Source organism: Cupressus sempervirens, chromosome 5 (genome assembly GCF_028749045.1).
Source record: "Cupressus sempervirens isolate cs-2001-9-10 chromosome 5, ASM2874904v1, whole genome shotgun sequence".
Classification (NCBI taxonomy): Eukaryota; Viridiplantae; Streptophyta; class Pinopsida; order Cupressales; family Cupressaceae; genus Cupressus; species Cupressus sempervirens.
Genome location: NC_143122.1, coordinates 715,857,331 through 715,866,632, shown reverse-complemented (window position 1 = coordinate 715,866,632; position 9,302 = coordinate 715,857,331).

The window sequence follows — 9,302 nt, the reverse complement described above, 5'->3', positions numbered from 1 at the left end:
ATGGTTTACTTGAGGCTACAACCATATAGACAGTCATCGCTCAAGAAGAGCGGAGCTGAAAAGTTGAAACCTAGATTTTATGGTCCATACAGGGTGATTCGCAAAGTGGGCAAAGTCTCCTATGAGCTTGAGCTTCCAGAAGGCAATCGAGTGCACAATGTGTTTCATGTGTCTAGGCTTAAGAAAGCCATTGGTCAGAGTGTAGTGCCTTCTGCAGATTTACCCCCTTTGGATGAGGAGGGGAAGCTTGTGTTAGTACCTGAGGCTATTCTGGATACCAGAGAGAGGAAGCTTAGAAGCAGGATAGTGGAGGAGTATTTGGTCAGATGGAAAGACCTGCCGGAGGAAGATTCTACATGGGAGAGTGAGCAGGTTATTCAGCAGGCTGGACTGAGGTTGCTTGAGGACAAGCAATTTCAAGGGGGGCGGACTGTAATGTCCCCATTTTAGTAGTTGACCAAGTGTGTGTGCGTTATCCTTGTTCTACATGGTCCCGAGGGCTAACGAAGGGTTTAATGGGATCTTGGAGTGTTTTGGCCTAGTCATTTCCAGTTTGGGCCAAAACGAAGTTGATTTACTCAGTTTCAGGCATACTTACTATTTTTAGTAAGTCGGCAGGACACAGTACAGGTCAATTTTGGTGATTGGATTCGATACTCCTCGGTGAGAGCTTTCCGATGAGCTATCACTCGCATTATTCGGAGTTCGATTGCTAATACATTTTAATGCCTGAAGTTTTATTAAAGTAACGTCTAATTTAATTGTAAAATATTAAAGTGTTACTTTAATATTTATTTTATGGTGATGTGTACCCAAGGGAGACATAAGGGGTATTTTAATATATGTTTTATATTACACATCTTTTATCCCACATTGCCCATATGAGTTGAGCGGACCCGTGGGAATAGAATAAAAGGAAGCATCTGTGGCTTCATTAGGCAGGTTGAATATGAGAAGAAATTGGTATGTGAGTTGCAGCTCAGTTCTTGGCATTTGAGGACATCTATCCTCTCTTGTAACATTCTAGACGTCATTCCCTTGGGGTTTGGCCTTTGGAATTCTTTGTTTTTGGCTTCATTATCAGGCAGTTTAGTTGCATTTCCGGCTACAGGCAGATTTGGTATTTTGCTCATATCTTCTTCACTACTTGTCCGACGCTTATGCCGCTTTGAGGGAATGGTATTACGAAGGTAGTGGACTGATTGAAGGACAAAGTATTGTAGCAGCAAGTTCGTAAGCATGGGCTGGAGTATTATGACAATATTGCTGAAGTAATTAGTGAGTTGATAAATCTGCCATGTATTTGGTTTTATGAATTCTGAAAATAACATTTTATTAGCAGCAGTTCATTTCCACTTTGCATATTATTGTAGTTCCTTTCTTGTTTATGTTGTATGATACCAATTCCATGCATAAAACACAACAAACAAATAAACATTTGATTTCCGGAGTTATAAGGGATTTTAAGAAGTTGAATGCAAACTGTTTGACATAATTCCTTTCAGCAATTTGGTTTAGTCTTTTGGGACATCCAGGGGTGCCCATTACACTCTAATCTTTTCTCAAGATGCTAAACTACAAATGTGAGAACCAATGCTCTAATACCAATTATTGGAAAAGTATAGTAGGCTAGGGGATGGGGGGGAAGGGTGAATTAGGAAGCGATAAAGCTTTAATTTTACTTCACCAATCAAACCTTTATAAGCTACTGTAATCTAATTGCATGCATGAAAGACTGAAAGCAATAACACATTCATAACACTTCACACAATGTTTGATGATCCAACAACCTTTCGAATAGAAAGTAAAACTAGATGGGGATGATACCTACAAGCTTTATTACTATAGTATAAAGTTAGAATTTTAAGGCTTACAATTGATCATTTCTAATGATTTTCCCTATTAGGAGCAATAAGGATTGTTAGGTCCACTTTGTGAGAGGATTTAAGAAATACAATAAAATATGCACTTAGTTAGGAGTTTCTACATAAGACTGTTAAGTCTACCTTGTTAGAGCATTTTTGCTAATGCACCAATTAGGATGAGCTAGTAGATGATCTTTCTCTGCAAATCAATTTGTTGTATGCGATCCTTTGATGTAGAACTACTCCCTTTATGTGATGGATGAGACTCTATTATTCCTAATACTGCTTGTAGCCTTTATCTTCTTATTTACATTCATTATTCTTCTTCCTTGTTATCTTGCTTACAAATTTGGATTAAAAAAGATGTCTTACATATATAGCAATCCAAATAATTACCTTTTTAAGTCAGCTACAACACCTTATTCAACAATTTTCACCAAGTTGGCTAATTGATGATACTTGGGTTCTAAAGACCACTCGGGTAATGTTCTAACCCTCGCAAACACATTTAACTTGGAAAACTCTTTCACTCGATTGACACTGGTGCACAATCTAGATTAATCACTCAAGAGTAGACTTTAGCTTGATTAGCATTAATAACTCAATGAATAGTGTAGAACTCGATTGACACTAAAGGGCTTAGTTTACAATAAAACTTAGTCAACACTACCTTCCTTCTACTTGGTTAACATGACTATCTTAGTTTATATTGAAGCTCAAGAACCACTATCTTCTACTTAGTTTATGATGTTGAAGCTCGACTTACACTGCAACAACTCAGTTTACACTATGAAGCTTGGTAGCAATGTAACCAACCAAATTATTAAGTGCTTATTCAATAATTGACAAATGATTTGATATATATATCCTCTCTCCTATTTAAGTAATATAAATTGCACATTATTTTGGCTATGCGGAGGATCATGGTGTTCCAAAAAGTTACGATGTGAAAAAATGTAATTGTGAAACACCTAAAAGAATTTCAAAATGTGCTTTGACTTTTTTCCACCCATCCTAGTACCAAACCAAAAATGTAATACCTTGCTTGATTGGGTATCCAGTTTGAGAACGGGTATCCGATTTGAGCATGGGTATTCGATTTGGGAATAGGTATATGATTTGAGAATGGGTACCCGATCTATGTTCCAAAATCAAGGCGTCAAATTCAAATTTAAAGGGAGTGGAGACCAATTTTTAAGATAAATATTGATTTTTATTTACCAACCTTAAATGAGGGACAAATTTTTAAGTTATATCTTGTCCTAGTATAATATAGTTATAGCATAATTGGGGGGTACCAATAATTATATATAGTTACGAAAATTTATCATCTAGTATTAAATAATATTTATTATTTATTATATAATTATTTTATATATAGGTCATGGGATACCCTAATTATATATCACATATACTACTATTATATATTATATATATTAGTAACCTAAGTTAATAAACTATATGATGATGTATGTCCCTAGGAGTCTCCCTAGGGACATACATGTACAGTTCCAATGAGTCCAAATGGGTCATGGGATACCTATGACCCATTTTGATCCATTATATGACAACATATATTCCTAAGGGTCAAAGGATGCCTAGGGAAATAGATCATGTGTTTCAATGGGTAGAAAGGGGTTATGGAGTATTGTATAACCCCTTTCAACCTAATACATGATAACATATGTTCCTAGGGTTCCTAGGACCCTTATAGACATATATGTTGTGTTCCAATGGGTTGAAAGGGTCCATAGAGTATCCTATGACCCTTTCGACCCATTACATTACAACATGTATGTCGTCATGTAATGGGTCAAAAGGGGTAATAAGGTATCTGATGACCACATTTGACCCATTGGAACACAACATGTATGTCTCTAGGGTATTAGGACCCCTAGGAACATATGTTATCATGTAATTAGTTAAAATTTGACCTATTGGAGTACAACACACATGATGATAAGGGTCCTAGGACCCCTAGAAACATATGTTCTCATGAAATGTGTCAAAAGGGGTCATAGAATAACCTATGATGTCTTTCTACCCATTGGAATATAACAAGTATGTCCTTAGGGGTCATAGGATACCTGATGACCACTTTCTATCCATTCAAACACAACATATATGTCCCTAGGGGCCCTAGGATCCTAGGAACATAAGTTGTCATCTATTTGATTTAAATGGGTCATACATTATCCTATGACCCCTTTCAACCCATTTCAACACAACATGCTTTTCCTTAGAGGTCATAGGACCCACAATAACATATTTTGTCATGTAAAGGGTGGACAGGTGTCATAAGATATCCTTTAACCCAATTTGACCCATTAGAACACAACATATATGTCCCTAGGAGTCCTACAAGCCCTATGAAGGTATTTTTTCATGTAATAGGTTGAAATATATCATGGCATGCCCTATGACCCCTTTTCACCCATTACAACACATCATGTATGTTCCTAAGGGTCCTAGGTCCCCTATTAACATACATCATGTGTTTGAATAGGCTCAAATGGGTCATAGGGTTCCCTATGACCCCTTTTGACCATCTAATGATAACATATCTTCATAGGGGTTCTAGAACCCATAGAAAAAAAATCATGTCTTCAAATGAGTCGAAAGGGGTCATAGAGTACCCCACGATCCCTTTCAATAAATTATATGACAATATATGTTCTTAGGGGTTCTAAGATCCTTAGAGAAATAAATCATGTCTCTAAATGGATTGAAAGGGGTCATAGGGTAACCTATGACCTATTTTGATCCATTAAATGATAACATATGTTACTAAGGGTCCTAGGACCCGTAGGGACATATTATAATCATTTATATGGGGTGAAAGGGGTCATAGTATAACCTATGAGCACTTTTGAAACATTTTATTACAACATATGTCTCTAGGGGTTGTAGGACACCTAGGGACATATTACAATCATTTATATGGGTCAAAAGGGGTAATAAGATAACCTATGACCCCTTTCCACACATTTCATTACAACATATGTTTCTAAGAGTCCCAAGATCTCTAACGAAATATTATAATTATTTATATGGGTTGGAAGGGGCCATAGGATAACCTATAACCCCTTTTGACACATTTAATTACAAAATATGTCTCTAAGGTTCCTAAGACCACTTGGAAAACATTATAATTGTTTATACCAGTTGAAAGGCATCATAAGATAACATATGACCCCTTTTGACATATTTCATGACAACATATGACTCTAGGGTCCCCAAGACTCCTAAGGATATATTATAACCATTTACATAGATCAAAAAGAGTCATAAGATAACCTTACAACCCCTTTCAACATGTTTCATGACAACATATGTCCCTAGGGGTCCTTGCACTCCTATGGACATATTATAATCATTTATATGGGCCTCAACACATTCCATTACAACATATGTCTCTAGGGGTCCTGCAACCCTAGGGTCCTATTACATTCATGTATATGGGTTGAAAGGGTTCATAGGATAACCTATGACACCTTTTGATGCATTTCATGATATCATATGTCTTTAGGGTTCCTATTATTCCTAGGGATATATTATATTCATTTATATGGATCAAAAGCGGTCATAATACAACCTATGACCCCTTTCGACACATTTCATTACAACAACTGTCTCTAGGGGTCCTAACACACCTACAGACATAATATAATCATTTATATGGGTCAAAAGGGGTAATAGGACAACATATGACCCCTTTCAACACATTTTGTTACAACATCTGTCTCTAATGGTCGACCCCTAGGGACATATTATAATCATATGTATGGGTTGAAAGGGGTCATAGGATAACCTATGACCCCTTTAGACACGTTTCATTACAACATATGTCTCTAGGGTTCCTTGGACACCTAGAAAAATATTATAATCATTTATATGGGTTGAAAGAGGTCATAGAATATCCTATGACACATTTCAACATATTTCTTTAGGGGTCCCAAGACCCTTAGGGACATCATAATCATTTATATGGGTAAAAAGGGGTCATAGGATCACCTATAACCCCTTTCAACACATTTTTTTATAACATATGTCTCCAAGGGTCCCAGGGCCCCTAGTGACATATAATAATTTATTTGAGTGGAAAGGAGCCATAGGATAACCTATGACCCCTTTCAACAGATTCCATGACAACATATGTCTCTAGAGGTCCCATGACCCCTCAGGACATATTATAACCATTTATATGGGATGAAATGGGTCATAGGATAATCATGACCCCTTTTGACACATTTCACAATAGCATGTCTCTTAGGATCATTTATATAGGTGAAAAGAGGTCATAGGATAACCTATGAACCCTTTTGACATATTTCCTTACAACATGTCTCCAAGAGTCATAGGACATCTAGGGACATATTATAATAATTTCTATGGTTTGAAAGGGGCTATAGTTTATACTATGCCCCCTTTCAACACATTTCATCACAACATATGCCTTTAGGGGTCCTAGGAACCCTAGGGACATATTATAATTGTTATATGTGTCAAAATGAGTAATAAGATAACCTATGACCCCTCTCAACACATTTCACGATAGCATATGTCTCTAGGGGTCCCAAGACCCTTAGGAACATATTACAATCCTTTATATGGGTTAAAATGTGTCATAGGATAACGTATGAACCCTTTCAACACATTTTATTACAACATATGTCTCTAGGGATCCCACGACCCCTAGTGACATATTATGATTGTTTATATGTGTCAAGAGGGTTCATAGGATAACCGATGATGACTTCTAGTACATTTCATTACAACATCTATCTCTTAGGGTTCCAAAAGCCCTAGGGACATAGCATAATCATTTACATGTGTCAAAAGGGGTCATAGGATAACTTGTGACTCCTTTCAACACATTTCATTACAACATATGTCTCTAGGGGTCATAAGACACCTAAGAACATATTATAATCATTTATATGTGTTGAAAGGGGACATAGGATAACCTATGACCCATTTCGACACATTTCATGACAACATGTCTCTAGGGGTCCTAGGACCCCTAGGGACATATTAGAATCTTTTATATGGTATGGAAGGGGTCATAGGATAACCTATGACCCCTTTCAACACATTTTATTACAACATATGTCTCTAGGGGTCTCAAGACCCCTAAGGACTTGTTATAATCATTTCTATGGTTTGAAAGGGGTCATAGTATAACCTATTGTAGACACCTAAATTTGATTACACCACTTTAGTAATCCTATTTAGCTATCTCTAAAGGCATCATTAATTTAATTTTTATTTAATTAAACCTTTTCCATCCCCTAGCTAATTAATTTAATTAATCATCTATAGTCCTAATTGATAAGTCAAATAACCTATTATTTGTCAATTAATCCTATTCTCCTATCTAATTCCAAAAACCTCATTTTATTAAATAAATCTATTTGATAAATAAAGCCCTAAAATCTAATAGCCCCTAACCTATTCTAAATCCTCCATTTAGCTTAATCCACCCCATCCACCCATACTAACCTAGCTTAGCCACTAACTCACCCACCCTCATGAATGCCATCCACTTGCACATCTCTAACATCCTTAATCTAATCCTAAAACCAAACCTAATCTCCCCCTAACCTTGTCACCTTTCCTAAGTGAGCTTAAGACTTTCCTAATTCAAGCAAAGTCAACAATCTCAACTCCCGCCAAAATATCCCAACCATAAACCTTCAATGCTCTTACAAAGCCATAAATAGCTCTTACATCCTTACTCATGACCCTTACATCCTCAACCACCCTCATCAAGCCTTTGACCAACCCTTATCCCATCCTCTCACACTCATCCTCCTTGTGACAAGTGTCACCTCCCTATTGGTACTAAACAAGCACAATCCATGAACTTCCCTTTAGGTGCATCCTAACCCTCTCTCACCATCTTGTCATCCTTGAATCTTAGCCCTCCATCCCTCAAGCCCTTGGCCTATAAATTGAACCCTCTCCCTTCACTAAAATCATCCACCTTCCATGCAAAGTTATAATGCTATTTTGAGAGCTCATAAACTACCAAAATACCATTATAATGGAAAAATAACTTTATGAATCCATTGTTGAAACCTTACTTCACTCACTCCACCCATCCATTTGAAGTTTGAAGCATAACTTGTGAGCATACATTCCTACAATAAAGGTCAGATCCATTGCATCATTGTGTTATACCATTTGGAGCTTACAATTCTTGGTTTGCCTCCATTTTTGGTGATAACAAATCGGTCCTATCATAAGTGTTTACTTGTTTTTAGTATTGAGAATCCTTTTTATACATTAGTGTTCATGTTACTCTACTAAAATAGGTGATACACCTATGACCCCTTTCGAGACATTTCATGACAACATATGCCTCTAGGGTTCCTCGCACTCCTAGCGACATATTATAATCATTTATATTTGTTGAAATGAGTCATAGGATAATCTATGACACCTTTTGACACATTTCATGACAACATATGTCTCTAGGGGTCCCAAGACCCCTAGAGAGATATTAGAATCCTTTATATGGGTTGAAAGGTGTCATAGGATACCCTATGACCCCTTTCAACACATTTTATTACAAAATATGTCTTTTGGGGTCCCAAGACCCCTAGTGACATATTATAATTGTTTATATGTGTCGAAATAGGTCCTAAGATAACCTATAACCCCTTTCAACACATTTCATTGCAACATCTATCTCTTAGGGTCCCAAAAGCCCTAGGGATAGACACAGGTCATAGGATAACCTATAACCCCTTTTGACACATTTCATTACAACATCTATCTCTCAGGGTACCAAAAGCCCTAGGGACATATTATGATCAATTACATGGGTCAAAAGGGCTCATAGTATAGCCTATGACCCCTTTCGACACATTTCATTACAACATATGTCTCTAAGGGTCCTAGGACCCCTAGGGTCCTATTATAATCATTTTTATGGTTTGAAAGGGGTTTGAAAAATTTCATTACAACATGTCTCTAGGGATCCTAAGATCCTTAAAGACATATTATAATCATTTATATGTGTCGAAAGTTTTCATATGATAACCTATGACCCCTTTTGACACATTTCATGACAACATATGTCTCTAGGGGCCCTAGGACCCCTAGGGACATATTAGAATCTTTTATATGGTTTGAAAGGGGTCATAAGATAACCTATGATCCCTTTCAACACATTTGATTACAACATGTATCTCTAAGGGTCTCAGGACCCCTAGGGACATATTATAATCATTTATATGACTCAAAAGAGGTCATAGGTTGACACATTTCAGTACAACATATGTCTCTATGGTTCTCAAAACCCCTAGGTACATATTATAATCATTTACATTGGTTGAAAGTGGCTATAGAATGACCTATGACCCCTTTCGACACATTTCATTGCAAAATATGTCTCTAGGGCTCTTAGGAACACTAGGGACATATTATAAT